General features: G+C 45.5%; 1 long non-coding RNA gene across 1 annotated transcript in view; it reads left to right on the plus strand.

Moving 5' to 3' along the window:
- The window catches only part of LOC308457739, a 515,363-nt gene that overhangs the window by 67,409 nt on the left and 431,857 nt on the right, over positions 1 to 16,097 (plus strand). Inside the window, exon 2 of the long non-coding RNA XR_013977100.1 lies at positions 14,537 to 14,896. This is a non-coding gene — a long non-coding RNA (uncharacterized lncRNA). The remainder of the gene's footprint in view (positions 1 to 14,536; positions 14,897 to 16,097) is intronic.

Genomic DNA, 16,097 nt, shown 5'->3' on the forward strand with positions numbered 1-16,097 from the left:
GAGCCATTCTGCTTATGGGTCGGCCTGTCAGTATAAATGACAGCTGATAAGTACTTACCCAGGTATAGGCTATTGCTTGAATTTACAGTGGTGCCTCGCAAGACGAAATTAATCCGTTCCGCGAGTCTCTTCGTCTTGCGGTTTTTTCGTCTTGCGAAGCACGGCTATTAGCGGCTTAGCGGCTTAGCAGCTACAGGTATAAATTCGTTCCCGCAACTGCAAGCCTCGACCCCTAGGGAGCATCTGGCCATTGCATAAGCCTCGTCCGGCCTCTTAAGCAGTCCCTCCTGACGCGCTTACATAACACAAGCCCCGACCGCCGCCATCCCAGCGACCCCGGAAGATAAGATCTGCAGCAAGCACCCCGCACCTCCGATCCCGGGGCGCGCTCAGCCAAAGCATCCCCGGACACCTGTCCCACCGCGCCTTTGCGCAGCGCTCTGCAGAGCGGAGCGATGAGCCCGGCCGATCGCAGGCAGGGCAAGCAGCGGCGAAGGCAGAGAGAGTGAGGCCCAGAGGGAGGAGTCTCCGGCAACGCCATCGACGGCCCCGCCGCAGCTCCGGGTCCTGGAGCCCTCCGGCTGCCGACTGCCTTTATTTTGCTGCAGGAGCCTCCTCTGCACCGGGATCCTTGCACGTATCTCCATGCCTTTTAGGTGAGTGGCGTGCTCGGGCTGACTTTGGACAACCCACAGCGGGGCTTCCCTCGGCCGCGCGACCGGAGCTCGCCTTTGCGGTCACTTTGAGAAAAAGGGAAAAAAACTCGCAAGAAGTTTCGTCTTGCGAAGCAAGCCCATAGGGAAAATCGTCTTGCGAAGCGACGCAAAAACCGAAAAACCCTTTCGTCTTGCGCGTTTTTCGTTTTGCGAGGCATTCGTCTTGCGGGGCACCACTGTAACTAATTAAGTCTTGCTAATGGCAGGAACTAGTCTGCCAAGTAAAGCAGCAGACCAGCGTGCTTACTCATCAGAAGTTGTACCAATCACAGATCAGCACTTCTGCTTGCCATTAAAACAAAAGAAGAAGAAACTTATACCACACACACACACACACACACACACACACACACACACACGCAGAGGGCGCTTTCATAAGACCTGTTTATTCAGCAACCATCTTGATTTGTTTGCAGGGAGGTTAGACAACACTGTATCAAAGCAACTGTTATCCCACATTTTCCAGGGCATTTTCCTGTCTCCTCTTTACCGTAAATAGTCCAGTCTTTTGGGGAAGCAGGTTTTAGTGTGCAAGACCCCTCAGTCAAGTGTAACTGCACAGCCTAGATTTGCTGATTTGTTATTGAACCCCACCCCAAAGTAGTGTCAGTCTGGAAGCACCCCTTCAAGGATGGAAGCAGGCCTTTTTTTCAGCCAGAACTCACCAGAATTCAGTTCTGGCACCGCTCAGGGGGGTGCCATTGCCATTCTAATAGAACAAGTGAGACATTCATGGTGAGTTCCAGCACCTCTTTTTCTAGAAAAAAATAGCACTGGATGGAAGTATCTGAAAATCTGAATGTCAAGGCTACATCTATGGGTGTGTTTTCTTATTCACACCTTGTTCCTTCCTCTTGATGAGAAATAAGTTTCCCCTCCCTTGATTCTGCTAAAAATATAGACCATTTTGCATATTATATACATTCCAGGTTTCCTAAAGTAACCAGCACACAGACAGATACATACAGCAATAACAATACAAAAATATGCATGTGGTAATTAGCTGATGAAATTACATTGTGGAAATAAAGCACAACAAGGAGCTTGGCTCTTTTAGTATTATACATACAGTACACATAATATATGTGTGTTTTGCATATAATCAGTCTGGTGGCTTTAAAAAAAAAAGACAAAGCTCAGACATCGGTGGGTGCTCCTCAGGAGGTGCTCTGATGTGAGCAAAGCTCAATTAGTCTGCAGCGGCCAGACTCCATGCATAAATCTGCTTGAAACTGATTCTTTCTCCATCCCTACCAGCAGCATAAATATTGTCTGATAAAACAGCTAACCAATAATATAAATAAGCAATACAAACAAGACACCAGTATTTATAAATCACAGCAGGATCCAAGCAGTGCAACAGCCTAAAGTTAAAAATGGAAAACCAAACAGCGAAGACATGAAAAAATGAAGACTGTCAGAACAGAAGCAGCTTTGCTCAGGTCAGGACAGACTTAGGTACCTGTTGGGTCTTATGGAGGTGTGGATTCCAAATCAGAACTTCCAGATCCAACCAAAGCAGGGGTCAAACTGCACGTGGAGGTAGAATTCAGAGCAGCTTTTACTCACTGGACTCCAATGAAGCAATGTTGCTGATAAGATATGCCCAGGCAACAACACAGAATAGTGCTGGGAAATTACTATAGCAATACTGTATATCAGTACTGATTTCCCTGTAATATAATCCAGAAATGGAACCCAATCAAGGGACGGCAACTGCTTATGTCCCAGGACACATCTTCAGAGGCAAGATACCCGCTCACATGAGGCTATGGACAGGCATGGAAACAGAGGAGCAGAAGTAAATGTGAGGGTGATGGCAGAGGAGTCTGAGATTGATGAGATGACAGCAAGGGGGAATAAATAGTCTTTACAGTAGAGAAGTCAGATCCTCCAAGTGTCACTGTTACAATCAAGGCTGTTTAACATGCAACCCATTCCTATCCATGGCTACGTTAAAAAGTAAGCTAACTGGGATTGGATGTTGTACTCATACCATCACAGGGAACTGCCTTATACCAAGTCACAGAATCATAGATTGTAGAGTTGGAAGGGACCCTGAGGATCAGCTAGTCTAGCCAATAGGCAGCTGTCCCATAAGGGGATCAAACCTGCAACCCTGGCATTATCAGCACCACGCTCTAACCAACTGTCAGATGATTGGTCCATCTAACTCTACACTGCTGTTTTGTCTACACCGACAACAGCTCTTCAGGGTTTCAGACAGGGGACATTCTCAATTTTTGCTGGTGTTTAATCAACTGTAAAGGTAAAGGGACCCCTGACCATTAGGTCCAGTTGTGACTGACTCTGGGGTTGCGGCACTCATCTCACTTTATTGGCTGAGGGAGCCGGCATACAGCTTCCGGGTCATGTTGCCAGCATGACTAAGTCACTTCTGGCAAACCAGAGCAGCGCATAGAAACGCCGTTTACCTTCCCGCCGGATCGGTACTTATTTATCTACTTGCACTTTGACATGCTTTCAAACTGCTAGGTTGGCAGGAGCAGGGACCGAGCAACAGGAGCTCACCCCATTGCGGGGATTCGAACCGCCGACCTTCTGATCGGCAAGCCCTAGGCTCTGTGGTTTAACCCACAGCGCCACCCGTGTCCCTTTAATCAACTGTACAGGCTCCCAAAGAATTACAACAATCTTTGCCACCTGCTTCACTGGACGTTTGGAATTTGTGACTCCTATTTTTTAAAAAAACAAAAAACAAAAAAAAACCCTTGGGGGGGACACACCATTATTTATTTGGTTTTTAGCTGGTTTTTAAAAGTATTGACCTTTAAAGCCTTTTATTGTTTGGGACCAAGAAGGACTACTTGTCTCCACATGTGCCTATCCCTACACTAACCACCCACTATCTCGGGCAAAACAACGTGTAGCTATTAAATCTGAGGATATAAGACCTTTGTGGGGCTTGATTGCACTTTGCCTGCTATTGCATCTTGCTTTTTCTTTATAATGCCAGCTGTCAGCTATATGATACCGGATTAGATAGGCTCCTCAAACAACCTGAGAAAACACAGACCCTATCTCCTTTTGTACTTTTAGCAGCTGCTTAATCTGCAGAAATCAGCTGCTGAAATTGCATGGCATGGTGATAAATATTGTCACTTGCCTAAATGATTAATCTGCCTTTAAAGGCACAACCACAGGAGCCCACTGAAACCCCCGACTCCTGGAAAGGAGTGAGAAGATGCCAAGATTTACAGCTGCAAGGATTCTCAGGCATTCGCAAATCAAAGAAAAATATTGTGAAAGAAGACACACACACACTCCACCTGAATGAGGACAGCCTCAACAAGTGCCTGTAACTTCACAGGAAGCCCCACATTAAGATAGCTATATGCCAGCTATTCTGAAAGATCCGTCAACAGTGAGAGCCATACAGTCAAACAGGAATGGAGAAAGCCATGCTGACTGGGGTTGATGGAAATTGGAGTCTAGCAACATTTCGAGGGCCACAGGTTCTTCATCCCTGAAGTAAGGAATCCTCCATACATCCCTGAAGTAATCATATCCTCCAACATTTCTCCAATGAAAATAGTGGTGTCCTATACAACAACAGGGACGCGGGTGGCGCTGTGGGTTAAACCACAGAGCCTAGGACTTGCCGATCCGAAGGTCGGCGGGTTGAATACCCGCGACAGGGTGAGCTCCCGTTGCTCGGTCCCTGCTCCTGCCAACCTAGCAGTTCAAAAGCACGTCAAAGTGCAAGTAGATAAATAGGTACCGCTCTGGCAGGAAGGTAAACGGCGTTTCCATGCGCTGCTCTGGTTCTCCAGAAGCAGCTTAGTCATGCTGGCCACATGACCCAGAAGCTGTACACCGGCTCCCTCGGCCAATAAAGCGAGATGAGCACCGCAATCCCAGATTCAGTCACGACTGGACCTAATGATCAGGGGTCCCTTTACCTTTATACAACAACAACAACAACTTTATTATTTATACCCCACACATCTTACTGGGTTGCCCCAGCCCCCAACCACTCTGGGCAGCTTCCAACATATATAAAAACATAATAAAACATTAAAAAAACCTTCCATATACAGGATTGCCTTCAGATGTCTTCAGAAGGTTGTATAGTTTCTTATCTCCTTCCTCAGTGGTCGCTCCATATCCTCCATCATTTCTCCAATAAAAATAGAATCATAGAATCATAGAGTTGGAAGAGACCACAACGGCCATCGAGTCCAACCCCCTGCCAAGCAGGAAACACCATCAGAGCACTCCTGACATATGGTTGTCAAGCCTCTGCTTAAAGACCTCCAAAGAAGGAGACTCCACCACACTCCTTTGCAGCAAATTCCACTGTCGAACAGCTCTTACTGTCAGGAAGTTCTTCCTAATGTTTAGGTGGAATCTTCTTTCTTGTAGTTTGGATCCATTGCTCCGTGTCCGGTTCTCTGGAGCAGCAGAAAACAACCTTTCTCCCTCCTCTATGTGACATCCTTTTATATATTTGAACATGGCTATCATATCACCCCTTAACCTCCTCTTCTCCAGGCTAAACATGCCCAGCTCCCTTAGCCGTTTCTCATAAGGCATCGTTTCCAGGCCTTTGACCATTTTGGTTGCCCTCCTCTGGACATCTTAAGAAAAAGCAGGACTTTCCAGGATCAAATCAGAAACCAGGATGGCTTCTGGAAAACAGGGATACTTGGAAGGTCTGGAATATCTGGAATTGGATGCCAGGTAAACAAGGGCATTTTAAAGGCAGTAGCCTAGATCTAGTTGAGATTCCTGCATTGCAAGCAGTTGGACTAGATGACCCTCAGGGTCCCTGCCAAGTCTACAGTTCTATAATTCTACTCCTCTCTTTCAAACTGGGCCCCAAATATCCTGTCCCTGTCCCTTTTAACGATAATTTATTTTTACTTTGTTTAGAAAGTGGTGATGCATGCTATAAAGTACAATGGCAGAGCATCCCCACGCACCAAGTTTCAAGTCTGTTAATATAGAGAAATGCCGCTGCTGGTAAGGCTATCAGATCCTGATCCACACAGTGCTTTTGTGCCTTTAAACAAGGAGAAGTTCATCATGTGCTGCGTTTGCAGTAACTGGAGAAATCGCACCTGTCCTGCTGAACCTCACAAGTATTAGCAATTCAGCAATTGCCTTTCAAAGCCAGATGTTGGTAACTTTAATGCCTGGCATCACCATCAGAAGGAACCTGACATACAGATGTGTCTGTCCCACACCCTGTGAAGGTGCCCTGAATTAAGTTTTCTGTCCATCTCCTTTTTGATGCCCTTCTGTTTGGCTCTCCCTTCTCCTCCCATCACCCAGCTCTATCTTCCATGATGGTCCTGAAAAGGAGGCTGCATTATCCTCACTGAGCCTGTGTGGTTACATAGCCCAGAAGCCTATAATTAGCCTTAATTACCAGAATCACAGCTTCATTCCGGCAGCTCTATGCCGTGGAGCACTCAACAGACGGTGTCAAAAAATACCAATTATCTCTGTGGCGGCTGCTCCCTCTGCTAAAGAGAAAGAGAAAGATGGGAGATCGGGTGGATGGACAAATGGACAGTGGAGAAAATAATGAGTAAAAGAGACAGACAAGACAAATCCCGTTGGCTGGCCTTTCACTTCCTGGCTGCCCTTGTCCTGCCCAGCTCTGGCTCCCTGGCATTGCTGCTTCCATGCTGCCTTTTGTGGTACTTCACAATTGCCTCCCTCAGGGATGGAGGGCAAAGGCCACATAGCAACAGTAATTTTTTACCATGATTTGAAGCCCCTTCCTGGTGGTAGTTTAAAATGAGACACCAATGTGAACCAATTTTATTTTTAAAACAGCAATTCCAGGCCAGCAAAGAAATCATGACCTTTGACCTGGAAGCTCTTGCCATCCTGTCATGTTACTGTCCAGAGTTCCAATTTATTGCATTGCACCATCTGATCACAGATGGGCTGCAGTTATTGAGCTGTGTTGGAACTGTGTGGCATATATACTCAAAGGAACTGTGGTTATTCATACATCGTACGGTTAAAGCTCCAAAGAATCCTGGGAATTGTAGTTTACCCCCTACAGAGCTACAATTCCTAGCACCTTTAACAAACTACAGTTCCCCAGAATTCTTTGAGGGGAAGAATGAGCTTTGAATGTGCTTTAAAGGTGTAGCCTGTACACAGCTTCTGATACAGCCCTGAGACCAGGATGGATCCAGCTTAGGTTCAGCACCCACTTCAGCCAGAGATTTACGTGCTGTCTGTTGACTGGCCAATCTCTCTCTCTCTCTCTCTCTCTCTCTCTCTCTCTCTCTTTCGCTCCCATTTTCAATTGCAATGTGTCAAGCATTTTGCACTTATTTTGTGTGCTTGTCTCCAAGGCAGCTTACAATAAAAAAATCAATATGCAACAAATATTGGTGTTGTGTGTTTTTTAATGGGATGGAGTAACTGGGTGATGATACAAACTTCTAGTGCTCTTATATGTTCCACACTGACCACTTGGGGAAATGGCCCTCTCCCAATTTTGGCTCAAGGTTGGGGCATCTCCTCAGACATTTGAACGGTCTTTAACTTTTGTCAGTGGGGTGTGGGGTGATGCAAATAGTCCACTCCTTGGGCTTTAGATCACCAAATTGTGGTGATCCTAATCCTCTCAATCATCTTATGTTGAAATAGTCCTACTTTGAATTGGGCTGTGCTGTATGTTTTTAAAAATTAAAAACATGCCACCTCGCTGATGAATTTTCTACAAATGTACAGGTTATCTTATGGGAGCAATTCAAAGTGCAGCAGCCACAAAGAAAGCTCTAAATGATCTGGGACCTGCATATTTCAAGCCATGCTGCCTGTCCCTTTAGATCTGGCACAGAGTGAACAAGAAGGGTATGGGATAATCACAGCCCCTCTTCTGTTTCTTCCTGGCCAACCTTCTCTTTCACCCTAGGTACACCACTGTAGTAATTCCAGACCATAAGATGTCACGCAAGGTTTGATGGCTCCTTTTGGCGATTGTTGCACTAGCCCTGGCCCTAACTAGCTGCCATATTCAGGGTCTGGAAGGAGGAACTTTCCTTCATGACAAATTGCCTAGCAATCCCAGGCTGGACTGAAGTCCTTTCTCTGCAGTGTGAGGTGTGACTTAATTCCTTGAACTTACTTACTTCGCCAAACTTTTATTAGGCATTACAAATATAGGCCATCAAAAAACATCCATATATAACATTTAAAAATATATACAAAAACAGCCATGTAAAATAGGTAATAACGAGGATTTCCATTGGAGTTTCTTCCCGCTATATAGTGCTATTCACCACTCTAAGAGATACTATTGACAAAAACTCAGCCACCCTTGCAGTTACTTCTGGGTTAATGTCAGACAGAATCTGATATTTTCATTGTGGTGTGATGCTAGGTAAAGGTAAAGGTAAAGGGACCTCTGACCATTAGGTCCAGTCGTAGCCGACTCTGGGGTTGCAGCGCTCATCTCACTTTATTGGCCGAGGAAGCTGGCGTACAGCTTCCAGGTCATGTGGCCAGCATGACTAAGCCGCTTCTGGCGAACCAGAGCAGCGCATGGAAAGCCATTTACCTTCCCGCCGGACCGGTACCTATTTATCTACTTGCACTTTGACGTGCTTTCGAACTGCTAGGTTGGCAGGAGCTGGGACTGAGCAACAGGAGCTCACCCCATCGTGGGGATTCAAACCGCCAACCTTCTGATCAGCAAGTCCTAGGCTCTGTGGTTTAACCCACAGCACCACCCGCGTCCCAAAAAGGGGATGGCACGTGTTTGTGTAGCTGGTTGTACAATGGACAGTAGAAAAGAATATGTCCTACAAAACACCCATTCCTTGAACCATGTAGACCAGGTCTTGTCAACCTGGTCCCTACCACCCACTAGTGGGCATTTCAGGGTTCTAGGTGGGCAGTAGGGGGTTCAATGGCACAAGCTGAATCCTCCTTCCATCGAGCACTGGTGGGCGGTAAGGAAATTTTACCACCAAGAAAGATGCATTAGTGGGCAGGAGGTATAAAAAGGTTGACTACCCCTGATCTAGACTGTCATACTCAAATGACCTTTGTCTGCAGAAGACAAAATAGTGCCTACTCTATTTCCGCTCTGCATTTATGGTACACGTAATCTGGACGAGGGCTGAATTACTTTTGTTGTTGCTAGCCGCTCTGAGCCCGGCTTCAGCTGGGGAGGGCGGGATATAAATAACATTTTATTATTTTCTTATTATGTGCAGAAGGTTCTGTTACAGAGCAGTCAAGGTTGCTGCTGTAGACAATATCTTTACCCTCCCAGGTTCAAGACGGTGAAGAAATAATTCCTTATCTTACCATTTCTCCGAAACCGTTCTTGGGGTGATCTGTGCCAGTTGGCACCATGGATAATATGCAAGTTGGGGCAATGCACCCATGTAGAAAAATGAAAGGAGACAGCTCTTCCCTGCTCACCTGGTTCTCTACTTCTCTCTTTCTCCGGGCTTGGCTGGGAACATCTAAGATCTACATGTGCCAAAATAAAGAGGCTGCAGAATCCAAACTGTGCTGGTTGCTGGTGATGGTGACAGGAATGTCCGTGGCAAGCAGAAACCTAGCAGTCAGAGCTCCTCTCCCTCCTCCTCCTCCTGCCACCAAACTCCCTCCCTCCCTTGGCATTCCTAGACCCACATCTGTATGTCTGAGATTATTCAGACACTGACCCTCCCCAGCGTTCTGGGCAGCCTCCTTGTCTCTTCTCTCTTGCTTCGTCAGCTAGAAGCCTGAGCTAGAGCGAGACGAGCAGGACAGAGCACTGGGCTGGAAAATTGGGTACAGAAGCAGCAATGAATTCTTAATGTCATCTTTTCTGGCTAGACATATTTTGTTGTTTGGTATGGTTTTCTTCATTTTCATTATTATTATTTTTTTATTAAAAAAAAAGGAAAGGGAAAAAAGAAAGACTGCTCAGGCTCTTGATTCATTTCTTGAGGCAGCGCTGACCAACCTGCGTCACACACTCCCAGCCTCTGGGCTTTTGTGCTGACAGCACTTTAAAAGCCACAGTGAGGAGCGTTGGTCCTCTGGGGCCAGGAGTATTTTCCCTGCCTCCACGAGATCTCAGAAATGTGTCTTTTCCCCCAAAGGCATTGGGGCAATAGAGCTAGCCGGTTTATTATTTTGCATTAAAATCATTTGTTTGCCACCTCTCCAGTGCTCAAGGTGCCGTATAAGAACAAGAAAGCATGTGAATCAGGAAGCAGCAAAGCCATTTCAGATCAAGAGCTGCATTCCCTTCTGATCAGCTTTCTGTGGGCCACTGGTGAGTGGGGTAGAGGCAAAAGTTAACAGAGCAACTCATACAAATTTCACTTTTGTGCAATCGGTTAGTTTCACAGGGCATCCGATTGCGCCAATTGACCCGCCTCCTCTAGGTTTAGATTCATTTGGCACTGATTGGCATTGACAGGGAGCCCCTCTTGCTATGGTACAATTGTTTTACAGTCACTCACACACCCCTAATCTACCCCCCATCCACTCAGAGCTAGGATACATCCCACCCCACCAAGCTCAGTCTACAACCAATATATGGGGTGGCATTGGCTGTCAGATTCCTCTTCCTTAGTCTCAGTATTGCCTTTGTAGACCTCAGCAGGGAGGAAGATGAGATCTAAACTGGAATTAGTTTATTGTGTTTCTACCAGCCATTCGCTCTGGCTCTACCTACTGCTGGGCCTCCCTGCCTTCTCCCCTACCAGTCCCAATGGGCACCAGCATCTAAAGGTCACCTGTAAATTGACATTTCGCTTCTGCACAAAGTTTGCTGATCAGCAAAGGAAAAGTGTCCATTTGCAGGTGTGGTTTGGAGTCAAACCTCACCTGCAAATGGATAAAGCAGGGCTCACTCTCAGACCCAGCCAGCTGATCACGGCTGACAGTACACCTCTTTGAGGTTGTCACCTGATCACATGATGATGTCAGGTGACTGACTGACAGATGGGCAGCTCTACCTACCTGGCAAACTGGCCCATGGGGGACTAGAGGAGGTTAGGATCTAGTTCAGCTGGTTCCAGTTCACCACCACGTATTTAACATTTATCTATTTTACTCAAATCTGCATCCCCATTTGTCCTTTTCCTTTGGTGATGCATTTTCTCTTTTCTGGTGCACCTGAAGTTGCCACCCTAACTGTATCCTGTTTGGATTGCAGATTAGGGTTGTTACACCTGAACGATCCCCATGAAAAAAAATCCTGACTTCTAATAAACTAGCTTGTCGGGGTTCCATGCAGAACTTCTTCCTGTCTTTTTCTTTCTTTCTCTAGTTGCAGGAAGCTCGAGTGGTTCCTCATGAAAGGACACCTGCAACTTGACTCCCAACCTATAGCCGAAGCAGTACAGCTCAGAAAAGCTTTTACCACTTGATTCTGGCTCCTTTGCTCTTCCTGCCTGCTTACTGTTGGCAGAGTCATATTGGGGGTTTTTTGGCTGCCTGAACCAGCCTGCTTGATCCTGACCTAGAAACAAAATGGGGCCTCTGGAATAAAAGGAGAGCAACTAAGGTCCTCACAGCTGAATGGTCTGCGATTATTACGGAGACCAACAGCATCACAGGGTCGTTATGGCCAGACCCAGACACAGTGATGGGTTGTAGTCCAGTACATGCAGAAGGTCTGAGGATCTCCCCCTGGTATCTTCAGCTAAAGATCATCTTCTCAGGGCTGCAGAAGAGACACTGCCTCTTGGAGATGGCAAAACTAAGCTTGGGGGCTCAGTATGAGGTACTTTCCTGCAAAAAGCAGGCTGTGGCACAGTCAAAATCAGGAGTGGCCTGGAGGCTTCTGTTAGAAACCTCCTATGACTCTCAGATTCCTAGAGTGTATTTGCATGGAAATGAACAATAGTCTCACAGGTCAAATAACAAAGCCAACTCATTTACTGTGATGCCTTGATGTTTACAACTATTGGTTTGTGTATGGAGGAAATAACGTTAGTGTCATATAGTCCTTCTGGAAGCAGGACTTGCTAAGCGAGAGCTTTTGAGTTATTTTCTCCAGATTACTGTGCTTAGTTTGGATAGTCCAATACTTATCCGAATAGCCTTTTGATTTTCTGCCTTTGTAACAGTTGGAGGGGGTGGATGAAATCTTTATGCAAATATAAATAGGGCTCAGAGAGAATGGATAATTGAGGACAGTGTCTGCTGGGTCATTTTCAAATAGGCCAGTTGCTGGGTTGTTGTTTTTAATGAAAAGAAGGCTTTGTATCTCGCACACTTCAAAGGAGGAGAATGGAAACCAATTTTGTTCTTTGAATTTCAAAAAAACTTGAGCCATATCAGAAGACCAATATGGACATGAATGGAGCAACTAGCTAGCCTTTGATGTTGTTATTTTTTTTTATTCTTCTTCAACATTCTTAAACACCCATTCCTCACAATGATCACAGCTCCCCAAATCATATCTGCATGTATATTAAACTTCACCTCATTCACTTATTCCATAGTTGTTACTATAGAGACAGACCATCAACAGGCTGCTGCTGGATAGAATAGCCATGTGCTCTAGTTTGCAGTCCCGTATTTTAAAAACTTTTCTTTTTGAAAGGTTGTCTGGCCCAAGTCTGCTTTAAAGATAAATAACCGTAAGAAGGGAGAGCCCATCAGTGTTGTGCACTCAGACAGCAGAGTGAGCAGGCCACTATTTCTGTTCACCATGAAACATGGGGATTGGGGGGGATTCAATTCAGTTCACATTTAAAGGTTAATCTGCCTAATTCACACTTTCTGAAACAACATGTGAACCAAAACATGGCCATCCTTTGAAATTTGCACTTTTCTGAATTTTGCAATGCCATTCTCCTGCCAAGTAATGTGCACAAAAATGCATATGCTAGAGTAAAGTGACCATAAAAAATGCATATATTAGCGAAAACTACTGTGCATATTAGGCAAAATTGTGTGCAAACGTGTGTGTTCAGAAAAATCCACATTAAAATGCTGCTGAGTTTTCATGAGGAGTTTTTTCTTAATTGCAAACTTAATTGCAAACTTCTTCTGAAGTTTACTATACAGCGGAAAGGAGCAGCCAAGCATACTAGGACTCAATTTCTTGACTTTAAGAAAGCCGACTTCATAAAACTTAGGGAAGTGCTGGGTGAGATCCCATGGACAGTAATACTAAAAGGAAAGGGAGTTCATGATGGCTGGGAGTTTGTTAAGAGGGAGATAGTAAAAGCACAACTTCAGGCAATACCAATGAGACAGAAACATGGAAGGTGCCTAAAGAAGCCAGGGTGGCTATCTAAAGAACTTTTAACTGAGTTAAGATTAAAAAAGTATGTGTACAAAAAATGGAAAAGGGGGGAAACCACCAAAGAGGAATTCAAACAAATAGCCAGCACGTGTAGACACAAAGTCAGAAAAGCTAAAGCACAGAATGAACTCAGGCTTGCTAGAGAGGTTAAAAGCAACAAAAAGGCTTTTATGGGTATGATCGTAGCAAAAGGAAGAACAAAGAAACAGTGGGGTCACTCAGAGGAGAAGATGGTGAAATGCAAACAGGGGACACAGAAAGGGCTGAACTCCTCAATGCCTTCTTTGCCTGAGTCTTCTCCGATAAAGAAAACAATGCCCGACCTGAAGAATTTGGAGCAAATGATTCAGCAGAGGAAACACAGCCCAGAATAACTAAGGAGATAGTACAAGAATACTTGGCTAGTTTAGATGTATTCAAGTCTCCAGGGCCAGATGAGCTGCATCCAAGAGTATTAAAAGAACTGGCAGATGTGATCTCAGAACCACTGGCAGTCATCTTTGAGAATTCCTGGAGAACAGGCGAAGTCCCGGCAGACTGGAGGAGGGCAAATGTTGTCCCTATTTTCAAAAAGGGGGAAAGAGAGGACCCAAATAATTACCGCCCAGTCAGTCTGACATCAATACCAGGGAAGATTCTGGAGCAGATCATTAAGCAAACAGTCTGTGAGCACCTAGAAAGGAATGCTGTGATCACCAATAGTCAGCATGGATTTCTGAAAAATAAGTCATGTCAGACTAACCTGATCTCGTTTTTTGACAGAATTACAACCCTGGTAGATGAAGGGAACACAGTGGATGTAGCCTACCTTGATTTCAGCAAGGCATTTGACAAGGTGCCCCATGATATTCTTGTAAAGAAGCTGGTAAAATGCGGTCTTGACTATGCTACCATTCAGTGGATTTGTAACTGGCTGACTGACTGAACCCAAAGGGTGCTCATCAATGGTTCCTCTTCATCCTGGAGAAGAGTGACTAGTGGGGTGCCACAGGGTTCTGTCTTGGGCCCGGTCTTATTCAACATCTTTATCAACGACTTGGATGATGGACTCAAGGGCATCCTGATCAAATTTGCAGATGACACCAAACTGGGAGGGGTGGCTAACACCCCAGAGGACAGGATCACACTTCAAAACAACCTAGACAGATTAGAGAACTGGGAAAAAACAAACAAGATGAATTTTAACAGGGAGAAATGTAAAGTATTGCACTTGGGCAAAAAAAATGAGAGGCACAAATACAAGATGGGTGACACCTGGCTTGAGAGCAGTACATGTGAAAAGGATCTAGGAGTCTTGGTTGACCACAAACTTGACATGAGCCAACAGTGTGATGCGGCAGCTAAAAAAGCCAATGCAATTCTGGGCTGCATCAATAGGAGTATAGCATCTAGATCAAGGGAAGTAATAGTGCCACTGTATTCTGCTCTGGTCAGACCTCACCTGGAGTACTGTGTCCAGTTCTGGGCACCACAGTTCAAGAAGGACACTGACAAACTGGAACGTGTCCAGAGGAGGGCAACCAAAATGGTCAAAGGCCTGGAAACAATGCCTTATGAGGAACGGCTAAGGGAGCTGGGCATGTTTAGCCTGGAGAAGAGGAGGTTAAGGGGTGATATGATAGCCATGTTCAAATATATAAAAGGATGTCACATAGAGGAGGGAGAAAGGTTGTTTTCTGCTACTCCAGAGAAGCGGACACGGAGCAATGGATCCAAACTACAAGAAAGAAGATTCCACCTAAACATTAGGAAGAACTTCCTGACAGTAAGAGCTGTTCGACAGTGGAATTTGCTGCCAAGGAGTGTGGTGGAGTCTCCTTCTTTGGAGGTCTTTAAGCAGAGGCTTGACAACCATATGTCAGGAGTGCTCTGATGGTGTTTCCTGCTTGGCAGGGGGTTGGACTCGATGGCCCTTGTGGTCTCTTCCAACTCTATGATTCTATGATTCTATGATATAGTAATGTGGAGGACTCAAGTGAAGATTGAAAAACTGGGCAAAACCAAAACTGACAAATTCACCCATCCTTAGAGAGAAGTATTTATTATTACTATTTCCATTACTATTAATGTCTATACCACCCTTCATTTGAATATATTAGAGTGGTTTGCAGCATAAAAATATAAAATACATAATAAAAACAAGACGATAACCATCCCTTCCCACAAACACATTTAAAAGGACATGAAATATAATTCAGCCCAAGGCTTGGTTGAAGAGGAACATTTCTGCCTGGCATTTAATATGTATAATGAAGGCGCCAAGCGAGCCTCCCTGGGGAGGGCATTCCATTCCACAAACAGGGAACCACTGCAGAACACAAAGAAGGGCCTCACATGATGATCGCAGAATCCTGGTCTGTTAATATGGGCCCAGAAACTAATTGGCAGCCAGTGCAGCCAGGCCAGGATCAGTGTAATATGCTCAAACCATCTTATCCCAGTGAGCAACTTGACTGCTGAATTCTGCACCAGCTGAAGATTCCAAACTGTCTTTAGAGGCAGCCCCACGTATAACACATTGCAGTAATCTAACCTAGAGGTTATCAGAGCATGGATGGCAGAAATTAGGCTACCCCTGTCCAGAAAGGAGCACAGCTGGGCCACCAGCCAAAGCTGATGAAAGACACTCTGTGCCACTGAGGCCAGAGGCAGATTTAGGGTAGTGTAACTGGTTCTGCTACACTGGGCACCAAGCCTGGGGGGAGCCACAGGGTGTCACAACTATGATGTAGCGAATTGAGCAGAACGGAAGGCAAGAGGTGGCAGGCACCAAATTTTGGCCCTGCACAAGTGTTGCTGAAATTTGAAAGACCCAGGTCCACCCCTGCTAAGGCGATCTGAGACTCAAGTGACTGCAAAGGATCAAGACATACTCTGAAGTACCCGCTTCTTCAGAGGGAATGTGACTCTAGCTATTAAATTACAGTGGTACCTTGGTCCTCAAACGCCTTGGTTCTCAAACGCTGAAAAACCCGGAAGTAAGTGTTCCGGTTTTCAAATGTTTTTCAGAAGCCGAACATCCAAAGCGGCTGTTGGCTATTGTTTCTGGGACACTTGCACCAATCAGAAGCTGCGCCTTGGTTTCCAAACATTTTGGAAGTCAAACAGACATCCGGAAC

Source organism: Podarcis pityusensis (genome assembly GCF_964106645.2).
Source record: "Podarcis pityusensis genome assembly, chromosome: 10".
NCBI classification, from domain to species: domain Eukaryota; kingdom Metazoa; phylum Chordata; class Lepidosauria; order Squamata; family Lacertidae; genus Podarcis; species Podarcis pityusensis.